This window comes from Ailuropoda melanoleuca, chromosome 8, assembly GCF_002007445.2.
Source record: "Ailuropoda melanoleuca isolate Jingjing chromosome 8, ASM200744v2, whole genome shotgun sequence".
Lineage (NCBI taxonomy): Eukaryota > Metazoa > Chordata > Mammalia > Carnivora > Ursidae > Ailuropoda > Ailuropoda melanoleuca.
This window is the reverse complement of record NC_048225.1, coordinates 118,204,768-118,228,339: the sequence shown is the minus strand read 5'-3', so window position 1 is coordinate 118,228,339 and position 23,572 is coordinate 118,204,768. Positions and strand designations below refer to the sequence as shown.

Below are 23,572 nucleotides of genomic sequence, written 5' to 3'. Positions count from 1 at the left end.
TTTCTTACAATAGTCCTTGTAGGTCTTGAAAGTAAATACCTGAAACTATTTGAGGGCAAAAAAAACACATATGAAAAGCAAATAATTGTTACCATGACTCAAAGAGAAACAAGGTCATTCGGAGGAAAGAGACCATGAAATAAAGCCAGAGAAATTTGGGAAATGAGAATACCCCAGGGGCTGTCATTTCACTTGTGGTAATGAGAATTCAAGAATCAATATAAAGGGAGCTGTGTCAAACCTGACCGGAATGAGTTCTGTAACAAGAAATAGAAGCAGCCTCTCAACTTGATTCTCTCCCTTCCCCACCGCTGTATTTTTTCCTTTTCAGGTCATTCATGCCCCTTGCGATCACCCGCTAGTCTCAGGGCTACTCACAAGGAAAATTTTACATTCCCTAGCCTTCCACAGTTCAAACTCATCTTAGGGAGATAACACCAAAAGGTGCAAGAATCAAGGTGACATGGAGGTGAGACCCCCAGAAACTGAGAACCAGGAAGGACCATCACTATCTAAAGCTGTTGGTGAGAACGAGGAGTTGGCTATTCCAAGAGAAAGAATAGCATGAACAAAAGAGATTCCGAGTCCAAAATTAGCAAAGCTGAAAAAACTTTTTAAAAGTTGGAATTAAATCCATGAAAAGCAGAGTTCCAGTTGGGGACACAGTGGAACTTGCAGTTGCTAAGTCAGAAGGGACAAAGAAGACAAAGAAGAGTCCAGAAAGCCAGCCATTGGGCTTCGGGGAGGTAGATCATCTCTGTCCCCACTTCGAGCAATAACCAGTCTGCAGAACTGACCAGACCAGCGGAGGAGGTAATCAAATCCCACATTCATATGTTTGAAATCTGGGTTTTGATCAGATCCAGTATTTCCCCCTAAGTAAAACACATTTATTCCTATTAAATATCTTCCTATAAATGAGAAAGGAGATATCTAACACCCAAGAAGAGACTCTTCAAGGTGCCAATTTGATTTTCACAATGTTTCTACTTCTTTCAGACGTTTAAGGACTGGGTTTGAAGACCTTGTGAGCCACGTATTTTTAAGATACTCTGTCACTGGGCATAACTTTCCTCTTCCCAGATAGTACAGCACACTCTTGCACATTTTCCATTGCGTTGGTACCATATCCAGAATGTTGCAATATTGGAGCCGTGTGGAGACAATCGAGAAAGCTAGTTTCTTTTCCGTTCCCAGCTCTGCCACTGACTGGCTACAAGGCATAGAAAAGTTCCCATCTCTCTGCTTCAGGCTCCTTCTTTGCAAGTTGAAAGGGTTAAGCTAGTGATCGTTCTGTCTCTTTCAGAACTAAAATTCCATCACAAACGGTGCCATGGAAGATTGAACTAAATCTTCCTGGCCCGAAATTCTACTGCAGAGGTTACATTTTCATAAATCCTGCTATCAACATGTTTACTTGTCAAGTGTCTCATGGACATAAAATTAGAGCTCAGACTGTGCCCTCAACAAATTTGGTCATTTAAGCTTCCCAGATGTTTAGATTCCAAATAAACAGTAGTAGGTAGTTTGAAAATGACAGCAGAAAGTCATCACTCGAGGGGAAGAAGCTAAGCTTCCTAAACCACAGGCTGGGGAGGGGAGCCCTCCAGATGCCTTGGGCAAGGCGGCCTCGGCTCAGACTTCAGCAGTGCAAGGCTGCCGGAGCTCTGTGCGCCTAGCCACACAGCCCAGGGTGATCAGGGCTGGACGCCCCCTAAAGGAGGGAGATGAGCTCAAGACAAACGATCTGCTTTCCTGCCAGGAGCCATCGGCTTGCCCACCTCCAACTTACAGAATTCAAAGGCGTTCCTTTCAGTATTAAAAAGTTTGGGTCTTTGTAGGGGAGCCTGGGTGGCTCTGTTGTTAAGCGTCTGCCTTCGGCTCAGGGCATGATCCCAGAGTGCTGGGATCGAGTCCCACATCAGGCTCCTCCACTGGGAGCCTGCTTCTTCCTCTCCCACTCCCCCTGCTTGTGTTCCCTCTCTCACTGGCTGTCTCTCTCTCTGTCAAATAAATAAATAAAATCTTTTAAAAAAAAAAAGTTTGGGTCTTTGTAAATGAGCTGTCTCTGTAGTGGGAAAAAGAAATGAACAATTCGATTTTTAAAAGGACAAGGTAGAGAGTGAGCCTATTTTATAGGTTTCCCAGCTCAAGGAGATGAAAATCAGTTGTAGTGTTCAGATTCTGGTCTGGACGTGTCTGTATGAGAGGAATTTTTACTTTAGAAGGATCAAAACAATCTACATATTTTTTAAATATACACATCTTAATATTCTAAAAGGCATTAAAAATCCTACTCTTCCCCTGTTCTCACAACAACCCTACGATGTAAGCAGGGAAAATATTACTCCCATGTTAGAGATGAGACAATAGGATGAAAAATCTTTAGATTTTTAAGATTTGGCTTGTTCCAGACTTCGCAGCCAGTAAACGTAAGTGAGTGAGGCTTGACCTAAGTTTAATTTGCTGATGCTGGTCCACACTACCCTGTTCTCCTTTTGTACTGACTTTATAACGTAAATAATTTTGCTGTCATTTATATTAAAATGATGTTACTAGGACAATTCCTCCCAAATTAATACACAAGCTTAATACACCCGTAACCAAAATCCCAACAGAAAGTTTTTCGGAATATAATTTAAAAAAAAATTTTTAAAAAGAAAGTTTTTCGAATGTAGTTTTTATTTTTAATCTTTTATTTATTTTATTTTTTTTTAAGATTTTATTTATTTATTCGACGAAGATAGAGACAGCCAGCGAGAGAGGGAACACAAGCAGGGGGAGTGGGAGAGGAAGAAGCAGGCTCATAGCGGAGGCCTGATGTGGGGCTCCATCCCAGAACGCCGGGATCACGCCCTGAGCCAAAGGCAGACGCTTAACCGCTGTGCCACCCAGGCACCCCGATTTTTTAATCTTTTATTTAAATTCAATTTCATTAACATATAATATATTATGAGTTTCAGAGGTAGAGTTTGGTGATTCATCAGTTGCATATAACACCCAGTGCTCATTCCATCATGTGCTCTGCTTAACGCCTGTCACCCTGTTCCCCATCCACCCTCCTCCTCCTGCCACCCTCAGTTTGTTTCTTAGAGTTAAGAATCTCTTATGGTTTGTCTCCCTCTCTAATTTCATCTTATTTTATTTTTCATTACCTTCCCCTATATTCATTGTTTTGTTTCTTAGATTCCACATATGAATGAAATCATTTGGTATTTGTCTTTCTCTGACTGACCTATTTTGCTTAGCATAATACCTTCTAGTTCCATCCATGTCATTGCAAACGGCAAGATTTCTTTCTTTTTGATGGCTGAGTAATATTCCATTATATATTTATATACATATATATATACACACACACACACACACACACACCACATCTTCTCTATCCATTTATCTGTTGATGGACATCTGGGCTCTTTCCATAGTTTGGCTATTGTGGACATTGCTGCTATAAACATTGGGGTGCAGGTACCCCTTTGAATCATCATGTTTGTATCCTTTGGATAAATCCCTAGTAGTGCAATTGCTAGGTCATAGGGTAGCACTATTTTTAACTTTTTGAGGAAGCTCCATACTGTTTTCCAGAGTGGCTGTACCAGTTTGCAAATATAGATTTTAAAAATCTATTTTAAAATAATTTGGAAAAATAAACTAGTTAGCCACTTAGTTTTAAAATGGGAGTGATGATGAGGGAACTAGTACTAGAAGCTATTAAAATGTAATAAGAATTAAATAAGAATGGTACTGACACAAGACTAAACAAAAAGGTGGAATAAAATCAATGTTTCAGAAACAGACCTTGCTATAAATAAATATTAAATACATGAAAGCCATAACATCACAAATTAGTGGAAGATGGAAGCAGTCTCTACAATTGATGTTAGGGTGATTCCTTAGATATTAATCCTTAAATTATATTTATATAATTTACACTGAAGTCAATATAAAACAGTAAAAACTTAAATATTTAGAAAACTAAAAATCACAAAATCAAAAAAAAAAGTTGACAAATATTTATCCAATCTGAATGGAGAACAACTTGCTAAGTTTAAATTCAATGGGAGAAATTGCAAAAGGAAAGTATAAATAAAATATGAACACTTTCATTTCCATATATCACAAGAACATGCTAACCAATATTTAAAAAGTAAACTGGGGAAGATATATGCATCAAATATGAGACACAACATTAGATACTCTCACTAGATGCAGGACCCAATCAAACCAATATAAAGTTCAACAGATGAGCAAGGGATATGAGCAGATAACTCATGGAAGAGGAAATGCAAATGAGTAATAAACACACCAGCAATGTTCAACCTCACTGGGGCTCTCAAGACAAATTAAGATGATATACCACGTTTCATCCATCGAAAGAGTGATGTTTTAGGAATTAGAGTTCCTGATGCTGTAAGGAAGCTCCCCACACCGGGTATGCCAGGACCATGTCACTGCACAACAACTGGACTTTGTGTCTCCGAAGTCCTCCAACTGTTCATATCCTTGACCATGAATCTCACCTAATGAGATAATCAGACACATGACCAAAGATTTCTAGACAAGGACATCTCCTTCATAATAAAAGGAAAATGTGAATAACCACCCGAAAGTCTGAAACTGTAGAATGTTTAGGAATATGATGTTTCCCACGAAATATGAACTATTGTGGACCTATTAAGAGGGTACCAAAGAGTTTTTTATTATCTGAGGAAATACTTTTAATATATTTACTGAAAAAAATTCAAGAAACAAAATCTATATACGATTGAGTTCAACAAATTGTTTAAATGTCTCAAAGTATACAGAAAGGAACTACACACACACACACACACACACACACACACACACACAATGTTATAGAAATGCTATTGACCTGTCATTCATAGGGCTTTTACCCTTGATTTTTTTTTCCAAGAATGCACATGAGATTATACTGATCCATCAACTCCCCGTTACTCATTTCCCTTATGACATAATGAACAAATTGCCAGTAAAGGCAAGCCATAGTCATGCAACAGAACACAAAGTCCTGAACCTTTAACTTTAGTAGACTACTTTGACCAATATTTGTGAAGAAGGAATCTTAGTGATGGGATGACACTCATTTCAATACCATAACAGTTCTAAATCAATGACCACAAAAGGTATACACTGGTCAACAGTTTGTGTTTAATGGATGAAAATTCATAATTTCATTTCCATCTTATTTCCAAATATCCAATTACATGGTTGAAAATTATGAACTAATTATGTTTCTACTGATCAACGGCAGATTACTCGTGGGATAATCTTTGTTGATCATGGGAACGGAGACAGAGCACAGAACTAAATTAAAACATTCAGGGTTTTTTTTATTACTCTAGTTGGTTAGAATTTCAGTTTATCGCCTGAATAAAAAATAAGTTAAACAATTTAGGTTTTTCTGGAAAGTTAGCTGAATTGTTCCATTTTCTTCTGGTACTGATATTACATATATGTATCTCCAAGGTATGTGACACATAAGGTCAGATAGGGTCAGGGGTGGGCTTGCGACAGCTGAGCCAATTCTGCTCACCTCTCTCCAACTTTGTGTTCAATGACATTACATCAAAAGCAGGAAATCAGCCACGGGGGAAGGTACACACCCAGAAATCACTAAGTGCCAAAAACCAAGGGCTTTAGGTCCAGAGAGGAGATGTACCATCACACCATTGCATAGTAGGCATGTAAAAATATTCGTTATATGAACAAATGAGTTAATTAATACACTGAACATGTTTCTTTCTTGTCGTTAATAATAGATCCCTTAGGGGAAAAGGAAAACATCAGACAAAGGCTATTCCACTTACTAGCACTTTCAAGACAAGCTGCTCTAAATAAAAAATTTGACTTCTCTGAGGCAAAATTCAGGAACTATTAGAATCTAACTTCTTAATTTTTCATCTAACTGAGTGGACAAAACCATGTCCCTTTTGAATTTAGGTATCCAGGAAAGGAAGCCTAAAATGTTTATGGATCCAAACCAATGGCTTATATAATGGAAAAAATACACCACCTCTCTCCATATATATCTGTGATTGTATAATGCTTTCTCTCCATGGAGACTAAGCAAGAACCACAAATATTTATCACCTTTTCAAGGTTCTTAAGAGTCCTAAAATTTGATCTCAGAGAATGTTAGAATAACATAAACTTTTTTTGCAAAAAAAATAAATCCCTGCCACATGATAGTTACTCAGTTTCCAGATGATTTGATGGCTAATCCCAGGGCAGTCTCTAACTAGTTTCCACCCCTGCAGTGTGATGAAGTTTTGGCAGTCATCATTGTACAGCAGGCTATAGTTTAATACAATTCATTATAAACCAAGCATTATCAATCATTATCTAACAATCTGTTACTAAATTTTTTTAGGTTAGCTCTGAAATAAAACGAAAATTAAAAGTGATCATATCAAGTGATTCTGTAATATCCCTAGGCAGCAAAATTAAAGTTAAATGAGAAGTCCAAGCACTTTTAAAGGTCTAGTATCACAATGAGACAGCATACATAAAATAAGTCAACCATGCCATGATACAGGCAGCCCATGGAGTTGGCTGGGCCCAGCTTCCTCAGTGTTCAGCGGGTGCCTTCTAGAACACAGGGTGTAACAGTGTGCACTTCAAACAGTGTAAGCCACTTTGCTCTTTGGGTCTCAGATTCTATAAACTCAGAATCACTGACCTCTCTCCAACTTAAAACAACAACAATTGTTCCCAATAAATTGAACACCTGCAATGGTGTCCAATAGAACGCTAAGCATTTATCATAAACTAATTTCTGTAATGGTCATACATGGTAAATACTATTAGCTTAATTTTTATATGAAGATAACTAAAGTTCAGGAAAGTAAAACTATCTGCACCAGGTCACATAACCAAAAATTGTTGAAGCTACGATTCCTTTCTAGTACTGCTTGACTCTAAAGTCAAGACCATACAGCCTCTAATTTATAGGGTCACTTTAAGGAATGAATAAAACCAAAACTGGGCATGCACTTTTAAAATTATGAATTGTTCCATAATGATTTTCAAAAATAAAGCAACCTTTCTTAATTGCATAAAAAAGATATTTGAGGGGGGTGGGAGAATGGGATAGGCTGGTGATGGGTATTGGGGAGGGCACATATTGCATGGTGCACTGGGTGTTACGTGCAAGTAACGAATCATGGAACTTTACATCAAAGACTGGGGATGTATTGTATGGTGACATAATATAATAAAAAATTATTATTTAAAAAATTAAAAAATAAACCATTATAATGAATGAATGTATCCATTTTAATAAATTTATAAGAAATAAAATGATTTTGATAAATATGTTCAATAAATTCTTTAGGTATGAAATAAACACTTATTCAATTAAAATGAAAGGAATAAGAGCCCTTGCTGGAGGGACTTACGGGAAGGCAGGCCTCCTGGTCCATTCTGCAGAGCACAGTGAACTAGAATCTGTCTCTACGCCGATCTCTACAGGCCAAATTATTAGAACTGTTTATCCCTTTCATGTACAACTGCTTTTTTTAGTAATGCATAAGGAAATACTTTAAAACAAAAAAAGTTTGTGAATAACAGTATTTATATCTGTACCATTTATAATAGGGAAAAACTGGGCACATCCTAATTGCCCTGTCTCAAGGACTGGTTTTGCAAAATATAAGGTAAAACAATGTAAGCACAGAACAATTAAAGTAATAACTTCAAAAAAAAAAAAGAAAAAGATATTTGTTACAGAACTAAGACATCTAGTTGTTTTCTCTATATGACTCAATCAGCTTTCACTAGTTAATTTATTACTTGACTAAAAAATAAGTCACAGAATCTTAACTTTTTCTCATCTCAAACACAATAATATGATAAACTTTATTGACAATTTCTGTGCCTGGTAGAGTCTGTTTATGTGTTTAGTAAGCATTTACGAAGTGTTCACTGAATCTCAGAGTGATTTCTGAATTATTCTAACTTTCTATTAGAACATTCAGCTCCAGTCAAATGGATTTGCAAGCAGAAGGATTAATAATTTGGGTTCACGTGGCTCATATTCCCCAGTACACGCGTGAGTTTAATTTTTTTTTAATTGTGACATTAGTACTGAAACTGCTTCCTCTCCTAAAAGCCTATATGTTAGAGATTTTACTTTGATAAATCTTAAAAATAGCAAGACAAAAGCTACCATTAACTGAGCACCTTCCTGCCAATAACACACAATAGGGAAAGGATAGTGTCTTCAATAACTGAATCTCCACATGCAGAAGAATGAAATTGGGCCCTTACCTCACACCATATGCAAAAATCTAATCAAAATGTATCAATGACTTAAATGTAAGACCTGAAACTATAAAACTACTGAAGAAAACATCAGGAAAGAGCTTCTTAACATTGGTCTGGGCAAGGATTTTTTTGGATATGACCCCAAAAACACAGGCAACAAAAACAAAAATTGATAAATGGGTTACATCCAACTTACCAGTTCCTGCTCAACACAGAAAACAATCAATGGAGTGAAGAGATAACCTACAAAATGGGAGAAAATCTTTTTAAACCATGTATGCACTAAGAGGTTAATATCCAAAATACATAAGGAACTCAAACAGCTCAATAGCAAGAAACAAATAACCCAATTGCAAAATGGACAAGGGAACTGAAAAAACACGTCTGAAAAGAAGATATACAAATGGCCAACAAGTACATGAAAAGGTGCTCAACATCAGTAATTATCAAAGGAATCCATATTGAAACAACAATGAAATATTACCTCACACTTGTTAGAATAGCTATTATCAAAAAGATTAGAGGTAAGTATTAAGGAGGATGTGGATAAAAGAGAAACTTTGTACATGATTGGTGGGACTATAAATTGTGACGGTCATTCTGGAAAACAGTATGGTGTTTCCTCAAAAAAAAAATGTATATATATGGGACTACCATATGATCTAGCAATCTCACTTCTGGGTATATGTCCAAAGGAGATAAAATTAGGATCTCCAAGAAATATCTGCACCCACATGTTCATTGCAGCCTTATTCATGACTATCAAAATATGGAAACAACCTAAGTGTCTATTGACTGATGAATAAAGAAAATGTCTCTCTCTCTCTCACACACACACACACACACACACACACAAACACACACTAGAATATTACTCAGCCTTACAAAAGAAGGAAATCCTGACATTTACGACAACATGGAGGAATCTGAAGGACATTATGCTAAGTGAAACAAGGCAGACACAGAAAAGCAAATACTGCACGATTTTATTCATATGAGGAAGGTAAAAAAGTTGAACTCACAGAAGCAGAGAGTAGAATGGTGGTTGCCAAGAGATAGGAGGCAAGGGAAGTGGAAAAATGTTGATCAAAGGGTCCAAAGTTTCAGTTATGCAAATGAATGAGTTCTGAAGATCTAATACATAACATGGTGATAGTTAATAGTTCTTAATGGTGTACTCAAAATTTACTGAGAGTAAACCTTAATTATTCTCACACAAAAATGGCTACGTTAATTAGCTGGATTGTGGTAATCACTTCACAATGTGCACATATATCACAGCATCACATCGTACACCTTAAATATGTACATTTTTACTTGTCAATAAGTCTAGAAAAAATAATTAAGCACCTCCTATGGACCATTCACAGTGGTATGAATTTTTTTAAAAGATTTTATTTATTTATTTATTTATTTATTTATTTATTTATTTATTATTTATTTGACAGAGAGAGAGACAGCCAGCGAGAGAGAGGGAACACAAGCAGGGGGAATGGGAGAGGAAGAAGCAGGCTTCCAGCAGAGGAGCCTGATGTGGGGCTCGATCTCAGAACGCCGGGATCATCCCCTGAGTCGAAGGCGGACGCTAATGACTGAGCCACCCAGGCGCCCCCACAGTGGTATGATTTTTACATATATTTTGGCTAATCCTATAACAACCCTTTAAGATCAAAATTATTAAACGGTAATTATCGGGAAGCATTGAAAATCAAAGCATTCTAATGTATCAGAACAACAACAGAGCTGGGAAGTACAGGTGTACTAAAACTGACGAATCAGCCGAAATGGAAGAAAAGGCTGAAAAAGTACTGCATCCATAGAACAAATTCCCTCTCACACTGCCACCATGTTTCAAAGCCCAGCTGACTACAAATACACAGGTTTTCTCCATCTCCCATCCCCTGCCCCCAAAGTGCTGAATTTTGGTACATTTTATCTGACTGCTTTTCACATATAAAAGGAACAAACAAACAACAAACCTTCCATGAGGCTTACATTTATTTGAAGAATTGGGTGAATTGTGAATCTTGAGGAGGTTATAATTCCCCCTTGAAATAACTGGAAAGAAACCCTTACATTCCAAAATCAAGGCTCGAAAACCCAAGGCTGAAGACCGAAGTCCGATTATTTGTAAGAGGAAACGTAGTTCTCAAACAGTTCCTAAAATTGTCTCTTTGGTTGACTCTCCCTCTGCTCAGTGGCTCCTGGGGTCCTTATTTATTAGAGTGACCGAACACAAGTATATCTCCTCGGACCATCATGTCTTTCTTTGCTTTCAAGAGAGAGAGACAGAGAGAAGGGGGAATTTTTCATCACTTTGGGCAACACCAAGATGCCCAACCCTAACTGGACCTCAGAACCTTCAGTGTGTTGATGGCAGCAGAAACGGAGAGAAAGATTGCAGCTGAGTTTGAAGTACCATATGGAATTTAGTGTGGCTACAGTGGAAAAAGTTGTGTTTTGACTTGCAAAACGAGACAATGTGATACAGCAATATGGGAAATAATGAACACGAGCTGTACCTAGGCTTGAATTTGTATACGAAATCACAGCTCACTAAAACCAACAGAGGGTCATATCTACTCACTTTCTCTCCTTTAGCCACAATAATTTCATAGCTTCAATCACCTTTAACAAAGTTGCAGCCCTAAAAAGGTCACATCCCAAAGTTTGGAAACCTCAAAGCTATGCTAGGTCCCAGCAGTTAAAACAACAACAAACACCCACAACTCAATCACTCAAACTCCGAGTGACCTTATAAACCAACCCAATTCTGCTCTCTTGAGCCAATGATGTCACTTGTTAGACTTGCCTAATAAATCACTTGGTCAAATTTCATCTCCACATGCACAATATTATTTGGCTCCTCATACATTCTGATTTCTGTATTTAAAGCAATTTATTAATTAGACATTGTCATATCTACACCATCAGGGTTACGCTTGCCATCCTCATTTTTCATATAAAGAGACGAAAGAGCTAAGATTTCTTGGCAGTAATGCATTAGACAGAAGACAGGTTACATCCTGTGTGTTGTGCCCTGTGCTTGGCTTTGCTATTACGCTAAAGATCTCTTATTCCTATGCAGATTTTCTGCGTGTTTTTTTTTTATATTTTTCATGCTGAAAAAGAAATCAAAAAAATCAGTGGGACAGAGTTTCACAAAGGGAATGGTGAAGGGTGCAAATACAGTGAAGGGATCAATGCTTGAAAACTGGAACATTCTCATGAGATTTGGCAGGCTGGAAGTCATTGGTGGTTTGGATAAAAGTCAGGGAGGGAGACAGGGCAAATGGCAGCAGCTAGAGCAGTGATTGAGATGAAAGGAAAGACAGTGAATATAGATTACTGTCTCTAGAAGCACAGCTGTAAAAGAAAAAAAATGAAGCGTTTGTGTTCACTGGCACCTTGATTATACTAATCCTCCACGCTCAAAAATGAGTCTTTTTTGCTATCTCTGCTCCCTCCCCACTACACTGCAATCACCAACTTGCTGAGATTTTTTCAAAATACTTCCTATAAAATTAACAAATTTCTCTCGATTTCCGCTGCTACATCTTAATCCAGACCCGAATACGAGGAGCTTCCTAACTTTGGGGGCCAGCATTCCACACGCTCTGCGATCCGCGACCTTGCTACCTCATCAGATTTATCTTGAGGGCCCCATCTGAGTCTTCTGATCCAGCCAAGCTCCCCACCAAAATTGCTCTGCATTTCCCCACATCCTTGCCTTTGTTTTTGCCCCAATCACCGCCTGTCAAACGCTTCACCATCCCTCAAGATCCATTTCAAGTATCATCTTCCCCGCGAAGCTGCCCTGCCCTCCCCAACCAGAGATGAACTTTCCAGTCTTCTGGCTCCTTAGACCAACATGTCACTCATCATTCATCTTAAGGCTTCTTAAGTTCCTTCGTAACAGGGCCATGTCTTGTACTTAGCTCTTATAAACACCTGAACTTGAGCGGTCTCTTTGTAGCGTATAAAATGTTACTACCGCAGGTTTTTAGAATGGTGTTTCTTGTTTGCACCTATATGACAGGGATAGCTGAAACTGTGGCTTCTGTTTTTGGCCAACAGTTATCCATCTTAGACATGGCTCCTGATTATAGAGATAGGATGTCTCAGAGAGGAAACAACCGCCTTCCCAAGACTCCAAAGAGAACAGACTCCTGTAAACAAACTGTTTTCCTCACTTGAATGCACAGTAACAACAAATCGAGTTAAAAAATCAGCCGGGTGGCAAAGGGCAGTGGTCATTTGAAGCAATAATATGATCAGGTCTCAGTTAATGTTTTAGTTAATAAAACATTATGCAGGAAACTGTGTGTATGGTTCTTAACAGAAATAATGTATTGGCATCATTTAAATTAATTGTCTCAAATGCACTCAATTTAATCAACTTGTATTGCTTGCCTACCTTGTGCCCAACACTATATTTGATGCCATTTTTCTTCTACTTTTTAAAAAATTTCCAAGGAATGCTTATACAGCCTCAAAATGTGGGCTGCAAAACCCAATTCCACGAGGCTTGGCTTCGGGTCAGGAGCCCCTGACCTGAGACCTGCCTCGTCTAACTCATGGTCGTTTTAGTTCTCCTTCCGTGCTTCCCTTTCCCCTTCCACTTGCTGGGATGTGGAGAAAAGAGACAAAATAATTCCATTGGTAAACATAAATCCAGTATCCGCTACACATAAAAATAGGTGTACAAATACTGTATTTGGAAGCAATCTGCAATAATCACAGTAAGTATGTCTCCAATAAATCAACAAAAACAGGAATATTTTGCAATGGTATATTGTAGGAGAGAGAAATGGAATGCACATAAAATATAGAAAAAAGAAGAACTATTGACTTTGAAGCCTACTATTATATATATATATATATATATATATATATAATATATATATATATATATATATATGGAGAACCTGAAAATAATTTCTAGACCACAAGCTGTTCCTTGTTAACTCTCATAAAACAATGACTGGCCTCCAAAACCAAGCTAATAACCTGGAAAGCTTTAAAAAAATATATAGATTCCTTTGAGAAGTCAAGCTCATGGCTACTTTTTTTACTGTTTACTTTCTATTTCTTGATCTGGGTGTTGTCTGCAAGGGAAGATTCATGATGCAAATATTCAAGTTGTCACAGTTTGTGCATATTTCTATATGTACATTGTACTTCAATAAAATGTGTTTTAAGTGTGGCTTCCTTAGTCCCATCAATAGAAGGCAGCCATGAATCTGCATTTAAATATCTTCCCAGATAATTCTAATGACCAGACATTCTTGGATGGTCCTCTCCACCGAGGTCCTGGCAAAATGATGCACGGACAACAACTTCGTTTGGGGGAATAAGTGATGAAGGTCTTTAGCGGAGGTGGAGGAAAAGTGTCACCTGATAACAGCGATGTCTTGGAGTCTTAGTCCATCAGTCAAAGAGGTGAGTTGAAATTGGGGAAGATTGGAGCCAGAGAGACAAAAGACTAAGCTGTTTTTATAATACAGGTGTGAGATGACAAGGGCTGAAATTAAGCTAGTGACTGTGGAAACAGGAAAGAAGGGCTGGTTGGAGAGACATTTCGGGCACATAATAAATTCCAGAGGATATATTGGCAGATGCCAAAAGACAAGGTTTCCTAGAATTAAATCCCAATGCTCATAAACTCTGGTATGCTCCTTTATCCCACAGTTGTGTGTGTATGTGTGTGTGGCAGGGGGCGGGGGGTGTTCGGTGTGCCTGAAGCTTCACCCTAAAGGATCGAAGCCTAATCACCACATAAACAAACATACACCCACATAAACACAAAACTGTCTCTGTTAACTGAGAAGTGTTGAAGATGTTCTTTCAACTTAGTAACTTTCACACTTCTTCGGTAGAGTCCAAAATACTAGCCATCTAATTCTGGAATCTTTATTCCAAGATGAGATAAGATACCCTATTTCAATCAGGAGCTCATTAAATCAAAGGAAGTAAGACTTCCTATGCTCTTTTCTGAAACACTGATGTAGAGAGACTCTATAAAAGCTTCCCCACACACCTCGTTCCTAACACACAGATTATATCGCCTACCATTCTGGGGGCCTCTCCCAAGAAGTTAGAACACTGTGCCCAGACATGCAGTGGGGTTTAGTGAAGTGAACAGACGTCTTAGAAGATGAGACCACTAGACATATTTCCACCAGAAAGCCAAGCCAAGCTTTCCAATGAGACCTCCAGAGGCAGGCCGCTGGCTGGGTATTCACCCACCATGCCACCTACAATAGCCCTAATAGGGTTTCTTCCCATGAAGGAGTGTGTTCATTGGCTCTCAGTCATGTTCGTTGAAGAAAAATCATGCTGCTCAAGTAATGGAAGTAATTCTGTAGTCAATTCAATAACCACAAAGATATAAGAGTAGATCAGAATCCACCTTAAGAGAAATGGTTTCAGAAAGCAAATGGAGTCATGGAAGTCTTGATAAACAATGAGAAGGGGAAACCAACTGCATCTTTTTCTGAACTTTGATGAGAAATAACCTTTACCGTTACCATCATGAAAATTTAAATGTAGAATTTGATATGTTCTCTTGTCCTTTTACAAACCATATAAGTAATATTTATGAGCCAAATCTGCCAAACAAAACATTTCATTCTCAAAGCTAAAGGCTTACGGGTGTGAATGTTTTGTGACTTGGGCTTATGTGTGAGTGTGTATGTGTGTGTGTGTGTGTCTATATCTGTGGTATTGTTTGTTCACAAACTGCCTTGGGGCAGATACTAGTTCCCTGTTCACCTGACTTTGATTTTTTAAAGTAGAAAGAAACAATTATAGTAAACCACTTGCCCCAGCAATGAACAATATTACATAAACATTATTACATTGAATAAAATTATGTTAACTAAAAATCAAATGCAACTATGAGGAAGGGGGTAGCAAATATTTAATATTTATACTTAATAGCAAATAAATAATTCATGTCTGAAAGTGAATCTGTTGGGCTTTTCCATCAAGCTCAGGAAACACCAAAGCCAAATGCACACAGTACCAGTCCCTATAAGTAAGCCATTTCCTTCTCTTACTCACTGGAAGCTCTAACCATGGAAAGAGTTTGAAACCACAATAGGCAAGGATAAGGGGGAGATGTACAAGATAGAGAAATCGAGAAAAAGCCTACCAGAGTCTCTACTTGCTACTGCAGAATGACTGGGCAACCATGGCAATTGGCAAGGTACAGGACAGGCTTGACCAGGTAGTGAGGTAGCTGGACAGCATAGGTGTTTCTTGTTTGTACCCTCTGGAGTTGTGATCCATTGGTCTGTTGGCAATGAAAGTGCCCTGAGCACAAAAGCAGCAAAAAGAGAGGACACGAGAGGGGCATGTCTTGCCAAGGATCCTCTGCACACCGCCTCCATTGATGGCCATGGAACAGAACCAATCTAACCATACCATAGGGAATGGAATCCAAGGCTGCCATGTCATTAGGCTTTGGGCTCTTTCTTACGATCCGTGGAACACATGGACAGATACAGCCCTATTCAAACTCTCTGAGAAAGGGAAGCTACCCAACTTTTCTACTTGACTTTAGAGGAGGAGAAGGAGGGAAAGTGGACCAGAGCCTTGATCACTGGTACAGTGGAGGCTGCAGAAATGAAGTGATGAAACCTCCCCCACTTACCAAAATACCCACCTCTACCATCTGGACACTGAGGATCGGGAAAGTGGTGCTTCCTTTTTAAAAATCTGCATGGAAAGAACTGCACCTTGAGGAAGGGAGAACTGAACTATCCTTGACTGGTGTGATGGTTCATTTTATGTGTCAACATGGTGAGACTATAGTGCCCAGTTACTTGGCCAAATATCAGTCTAGGTGTCGTAGTACAGGTATATTTTAGATCTGATTAACATTTAAATCAGTAAACTTCAAGTAAAGCAGATTACCCTCCATAACATGGGTGAGCCTCATCCAACAATTCAAGGCAATTAAGGTCCGTCTGAAGCTCCCAGAAGAGGAGGACATATCTCCTCCAGATTTCCTTCAGACCCAAGACTGCGACATCAGCTCTCCTCTGGGCCTCCACCTGCCAGCCTGCTTTTCACATTTCAGACTTGCCAGCCCCAACAATCACATGAGTCAATTCTTCCAAAGAAATTTCTCTGTCCCTCTCTGTCTCTTTGTCTGTCTCTCTCTCTTTCTCTCCCTCTCTCTATATATACACAATATTTTATTTTATATAAATACATACTTTGTTTATTACTATTTATATGCACATACATTTTGTAAATATATCATTAACATGATTTATATATGTGTTTACGTATGTAAGTGAAGAATTTATATATAACTATACATCCCATAGGCTGTACTTACACACATATGTCCCATTGGCTCTATTCTTTGCAGAACCCTGGCTAATACACCTGGCGTTGTATTAACATCGACCTCTGAAGGAGACATCTGACGTCTTGCCATTGGTATAATCCTACATACTAAATCCTGGGAAGAAAATTTATTATACGAGCTCCAAAGGCCCTGATGTTTATCATCAAAATTCAAGAACACTGAATGTAGAAAGGAGCAATGAAGCAAAGCCTGTGGCAACCAGAGGATGATTACATCTGTGATTCCTCAGAGGTCAGCTTTGCTACCAGGGCAGGTCCAGTTTCACAAGGTTTACCTCAGTGTGACTGAGAATTCATTTCAAAAATCTCTCCTTCCAGGAAAGTGAGTTTTTTGTATACTTTTTCACCCACAAGAATGTTAACTGAGCTTGTTTTTCCTCCAACCTCAGGATTTTCTATTGCTCACCTTTTAAAAAGAACTTTTTTGAGTACAACCATAAAGAGAGAGAGAGAAGAGAAAAGCTGTGGGCCACTTATGGTCATTTGAGAGCAACACTGAGATCTCAATCCTATCCATGCCCATCAGTTTTTCCCTCCTCAAACCCCCTTTTACCACCAATGATTCTCATCTGTTCTTCCTTTGAGAACCTATTCCAGACCATCATGGGAGATTCGCCCAGTGTCATCAGCCCATGGCATTCTATTCCTTCTCAATGGATTAGAAACAGCCCCTTTTTGCACTAGATAGAGTACTGCTTGTATAACTACTGATCTATTTTTAAATTGGGTTGATTTTAAAATTAGTTGATTACTAAAATTTTAAAATAATTTTTCACTGCAAAATACATTAAAAATGCAAAGAAGTAAATAAAACTTACCATAACCATGCCACTTTTTAAAAATGATACCAAACATAGAGGTGCCTGGGTGGCTCATTTGGGTAAGTGGTAGACTCTTGATTTCAGCTCAGGTCATGATCTCAAGGTCGTGGGATGGAACCCTGCATCAGGCTTCACGCTGGGCAGGGAACATGCTTAAGATTCTCTCTCTCTCCCTCTCCCTCTGCCCTTCCTCCCATCTCTCTCTAAAAAATTTTAAAAATAAAGTAAAATAAAAATGATACTAGACATAAAAAGGCTCCTTCAGGAGACACCTTTGTTTATTATTTACAGTATATGCTTCATTTTCTACACTACTTGTAATTTTATGTTAGGGCTTTATCATACACCTTAGCTCTCAACTAAACTGTATGGTTATTGAGGGGGGAGACGATGTCATATAACCACTATCCTCCACGTCATTTTACAGTGACCTCAATAGCTAATAGCTGCTCAAACAACAACAAAACAAAATACCTCAGGTTGAATGAAAGCAATCAGTGTTCTTAGTTTACATATTTCTCCCTCATTCAGATCTAATCTTTCAATAGTTGGACTTAAGTTCATGGGCAGATTATTGCAGATAGGTTAGTTGTGTTGTAAATCAAACAATTCTTTCTCACAAACAACAGGCTTCCATTATTAGCCCAACTATCAGCCGAGTCTCCAATTCGGAAAAGATCCCCTCGTTGCCATGGAGATCACTACTGATATGTTATTCTTCATGGAACTCTCAAGTGAAACGAAGCCAAAGTGTATGTCAAAATAATGTCCACATTCTCTTCCTGCCCCATGTCTGAGCAGCCTCCTCCTAGCCCTTCAGAGCTGCTGGCTGTCTTCCCCTTGACAGAGCAGCGATCCCATCCTCCCCAGGGAGCTTCTCTCCAAGCCCTGGATGTGTGGGATAGATCCAGAAGGCATAAAGAGAAGCTAGAGGGCCCAGGGCAAATGTCAAGGCAAACACAATTTGAAAGATATTAACTGAGAAGCGATGGAGAATTTCCCAAGAAGCTTAATATGACCAAATCATGAAGCAGCCACCAGATGGTTATAATTACTATCCCGCCTTGTTCTCCTCATACCCTCTTCGTGAAGGGAAAAGAAGAGGGACAGTTACCAATCTGCAAGGTCTGCTATGGGATTAGGCAGGGAAAGATGAGGCCTGTCTGGGCCCAGACATGACAAGTTAGTCCAAACATGGCCAAAAAGTATTAAGAGCCTAAACAGAAACTGTACAGCATGATTTTGTCCCAGACTCAAATCAAAGCCCAACTAATTGAGGGAAAAGTAGGCAGTCACTTCCATATTGCACATTTGTGGGGAGTGCTAAGCAAGAACTTTCCACCAAATATCTCCATTAGTCTCCTGCTGTGGTTCTAGACATCATGCTAGTAGAAAACTATTCCCTGCATTCCTGGAGCTTCTGGGTCCTAAGAAGCCCCCTGCTGTCATGTCCCCACCACACCGAGCCCCTCTTTTCATAGCACTCCCCACACCCTTGACAGCCTTGGAAATAACAAGCTATGGAGAGAGGGTGAGGGCAGAGGGCGATATGGCTAATGAGGGTGAGCAGGGGATGCTGTAGAGAGGAGGGAGGGCTGGGGGAGGAATCAAACAGCTTTACAGTGTAGTCAAGGACTGACTCGGGAAGTAGGCTCTCCCGGCTACCTACCGAACTCTCAAGCCATTACTTGAGGAACTACAACAGAAGCGTCCTAGGCAGCGATTGAGGTCAGGAACTGTGTCTCTCATTCATATTTTTCTCCAATCAATACATGTAGATGAATGAGTACTGTTAAGTGCAACATGATTTCAAATAGTACAGAAATAGGTTTATGGAAATACGGTTCTTGTGTTCCCATCCCAAATCAATGAGGCAGAGAAGCCCCAGAGAGAATTATCCTTCCCTTCCACCAGCTCCTCCTGTGCTGCGTTATCTGGTAACCCTGCATCTGAGCTCGATCTCCCTCTGTGCATCTAGATGTGGGCTCATTGAGACAAAGCTGCCTCAGACCTGCCTTTTAGAGACCAATGCCCAATGCACAGTCGACTTTCAACACCTGACTGTAGAATGAATGTGGCCTGCGAGCCCCTTCCCAGAGTTCTTGCATCTGCACCAATGGCTCCACAGCCAACTCCACGGTGGTGAGTCACCAGATCCTCGGGAAGGCTCCCATTTGTACCCACAGTTCTGTGGTGGAATCGGGAGTGACATGGGGCCCTCCTGAGGTGACAGGCTTCTGTCCTTTGGAACCCCAAGAACTCCAAAAGGCTTAGTGGCTTCCCAGTGGCTTCGGCTGTGGAGTAAAAGGATGGAGAATCTGGGAGCCACTTCCGCTCATGCCTTCAGCTGCCATACAGCTTCCACCTTCTCTGTCTCCCAGCAGCACAGCCTCCTTGGCTCCTTGGAGAAAATCCTGTGGCTTCTCCATAGGTGGTTGGGGGTGAGGACATTTGAGGAAATACAGGACCCACAAATGAGACCTTAGATTCCTATCCAAAATTCTCTGTCCAGTTATCCAAGCATATCACAGATATCAGGTCTCAGATACCAGTTTTTGGTTTCAGCTGTGGTCAGGGGTTAACATGGGGCCAGAGACTACAGAAGTCAGTACTTCTGGCTACTTTACCAAGTGTATATCTCTGGAAGCAAAAAGTAATATGACCAACGTAAAGGACACAGGCTCTGTCGCCCGTGAGGATCTAGTTTTATGTCTAGCTCTTGTACGCACTGGTTGTGTGTGGCCTTCGGCAAATATAATCTCAGTTTCCTCATCTGTAAGATGTGAACAGTAATAAGATTATCTAGTTAATCTGAGTAGATTAGAGATCATATATGTAAAGCATCTCACACTTATTAGGCATTTATTAAATGGTCATCATTATATGTCATTTAATCTAACACACTGTCCATCATAAGATGCACCTTTATTTTACGCATCCAAAAGAAAGAAAAAAATGCTGCCAGTTAAAGTATGTCACATTACTTTATCACCACTTAAAATTTCCATTTCATCCTCATTGAAAGAGCTCTTCAGACTTACTTGACATGGATTTTTAAGCATATGAAACTTGTGTGCACACATGAAAAGAAAAATATATACAAAAGAAAATGTTCACATATTCTTTTTTTTAAAGATTTTATTTATTTATGTGAGAGAGGGAGGGAGAGGGAGTGAGGGAGGGAGGAGCTGAGGGAGAGGGACAAGCAGACTCCACGCTGAGCATGGAACCTGATGCGGGGCTCGATCCCACAACCCTGAGATCACGACCTGAGAATCAGATGCTTAACCAACGAAGCCACCTAGGCAGCCCAAAAATATTAAGGTATTCCTAAAACTTATTCACATCAGGGACGCCTGGGTGGTCAGTAGGTTAAGCGTCTGCCTCCAGCTCAGCTCATGAAGCCAGGGTCCTGGGATCAAGTCCCCACGTTGGGCTCTTCCTCAGAGGTTAATCTCCCTCTGCCTACCACCCCCCATGCTTATGCTTCTCTCCCTCTGCCTACCACCCCCCATGCTTATGCTCTCTCTCTCTGACAAATAAATAAATAAAATCTTTTTTAAAAAAAGCTTATTCACATCAGTTCTTAGACCCCAGCTTTCAGAGATTTTAAAATATGTAAATAACGTATTTTATAATTGGTCCAATAACGAGCTATTTCATGGGTACATAACAAAGCATAGCAATTTCTCTCTCTGACAAATAAATAAATAAATAAAATCTTTTTTAAAAAAAGCTTATTCACATCAGTTCTTAGACCCCCTTTCAGAGATTTTAAAATATGTAAATAACGTATTTTATAATTGGTCCAATAACGAGCTATTTCATGGGTACATAACAAAGCATAGCAATTTCTTTGCAGTCCCCAGCTCCACAACTAACCATGGAGACTTTGGTAAAGTACTGACCATCCCTAGGCCCAGGCTTGTTGGAGGACTGCATAAAGTAACAGCCGAACTTAGCACAGGGTATGGAACAGGGTAGAACTTAATAAATATCCCTTTTTTGGCAAAAGTCAACATCATAGTCAGAAACAGCAGCAACAAAAACCATAATAATTGCTGTCTGTATTAGCAACTCCACCCACATTATCTCAGTTAATATCCCCAACAGCCCCGCCAGATGAGAAAACAAACATCACTCCCCTTTTACAAATGAAGAAATGGAGGCACAGAGAGATCAGGCCATTTGTCAAAGGTCACAAAGCTAACTAGTTGCTGAGCCAGGACTCAAACTCTGTCCTCTACCTATTTCAGGCTATTCCCATCAAACTTGGATACCGTTCTATTTGCACAAAATATTCTCACCTGTTTAAGAACAAGGAGAATCTCTCTGGCTTTTGAACCCTTGCCGTATGTGTAGGATACAGAGTCTGACCAACCTGGATTCATATCCCTTTCTAGCCGCCTATTTGGAAGAAATGAGGCATAGGGGGCAAAGGAACTTTCCCAAGGTCACAAGGCAACAGATATGAAAGTAGACTGTAGTGTGCCAGAGTCCACTCTCTTAGCCACTCAACTGCACTGCTTCCTCCACAAATGGGAAAAATTGTACCTACTTTTCAAAGTAGTCAGAATTTAAAGTAATTTAGGTCAAGCACCGAGCCCAATGGCCGGCATCTAATAGGCATGCAGTAAATAGCGCCCATTCTCACTGTAGTTGACAATAGCAATATTTGATTGGCCCTGCAGACACCCACACAGTCCTGGCCCAGGCCAGACCTGCAGGGGGACAGTAGGGCCACACCATCCTCCTTGAGAGGACGACAACTTCCTCCAAGTTCCCTAGCTGCCTCATCTCCTTTCTAACTGTAGAAATAGACTGGAAGTGAAGCACAGAAGAAAAACTGCTAAAAAATTAGCATTTGGGGACTAATTAATTTTGTATTTCCACCCAGAATTACTTTTTATCTTCAGCAAAAGTCTTCTGCTGAGAGCAGAGGATTAGTCTTACTCACAGCGTGTACACTGGCAGATTCAGCCTTCCTACAGGAAATGCAAGCCTTGTGACAAAGTTCTTGTGAAATCCAAACAAGGGTTCTCGCTCATGACTGCTATTGGCTCGTGACCAAGGGAAGACCATCAGCTCAACAATCTTCAGAACTGACACGTAAACAGAAGGGCAATCTGCAAATTTGCTAATGGTTCCTCTTTACCGTGACCTAAACCTTGATTCCAAGAAAACAAAAACAAAAGCAAAAACTTGGTACCTGAGGTCCCAAAGTAGCCAATGTCTGATTGTCCCATTGGCTTATAAATTCTCACTGGGAGAATTCTTACTCAAAATGTTCCATATGCGGATACTAATTAAAATCAGTTGTGATGTCTTAGAACAGAGCCTTTTCACCTGTAGGATCTGCAGATCCATTCTAAGAACCTGAAATTTCATTCCAAATTCTCTGGGTACTTGGATATGCTTTCCTGGAAGAGGGCCTCAAAGCTTTCACTACTTTCTTGAATGAGATCTGTACCCCCAACACCATAGAGAAATATTGATGTGCAAATAAAATTGACACAGAAAAATGTTCACAATCCGTCGTTAAATAATAACAACAACAAAAACTTACAGTCTTTTTATGTGGCATTCTACTCTTGCCCGAACAATACATGTATTTATAGAAAAATATTTGAAATCTACGCTAAAAATATTAACTCTGGTTATCTCTGTTTGTCAGGATTATGAATTTTTTTTTATATTTTGTTCTTTATGCTTCTGTATGTTTGCTTCTTTTTCTACAATGAACATGTGTTAGTTTTAGAATCTGCAAAAGCCCGATAAATGTTATTTTCAAACTGATTTCAAAAAGTTTTTATATCTTAGTTCATATCCTCCTCTGCACCTTGATTTCCCAAGTGATTCATGATTCTCCGTCTATACTGTGTGACCTGGGTCATAAGAATCTACACTCCAGTCTAGGAATGCCATCCATGGCCAGATGGCCATTTCTGAGTTGGAAAATCTGGAGGCACAATGTTAGGCCAGTTCAGATTTGAACACAGTAGAGGCCATTACTTTTGTAAGAAAAGTGGGCTGGCAGCTTTGAAAAGAAGAGGAAGGAAACAGAAGAAAAGCTGTGTAAT

At 39.5% G+C, this 23,572-nt stretch overlaps 1 long non-coding RNA gene across 18 annotated transcripts in view; it reads right to left on the bottom strand.

The window, feature by feature from the left end:
• Nucleotides 1-23,572, bottom strand: part of LOC109489758 — a 53,749-nt gene that overhangs the window by 8,301 nt on the left and 21,876 nt on the right. For 15 of the 18 annotated variants that reach the window (XR_004627375.1, XR_004627384.1, XR_004627371.1 and 12 more), the window contains one exon: nt 8,486-8,532. The exons of 1 other annotated variant lie outside the window; for it this stretch is intronic. This is a non-coding gene — a long non-coding RNA (uncharacterized LOC109489758). Of the gene's footprint in view, nt 1-4,360; nt 4,524-8,485; nt 8,533-23,572 lie in introns of all 18 variants that reach the window. 2 more of the 18 variants (XR_004627374.1, XR_004627376.1) reach the window with 2 other exon arrangements.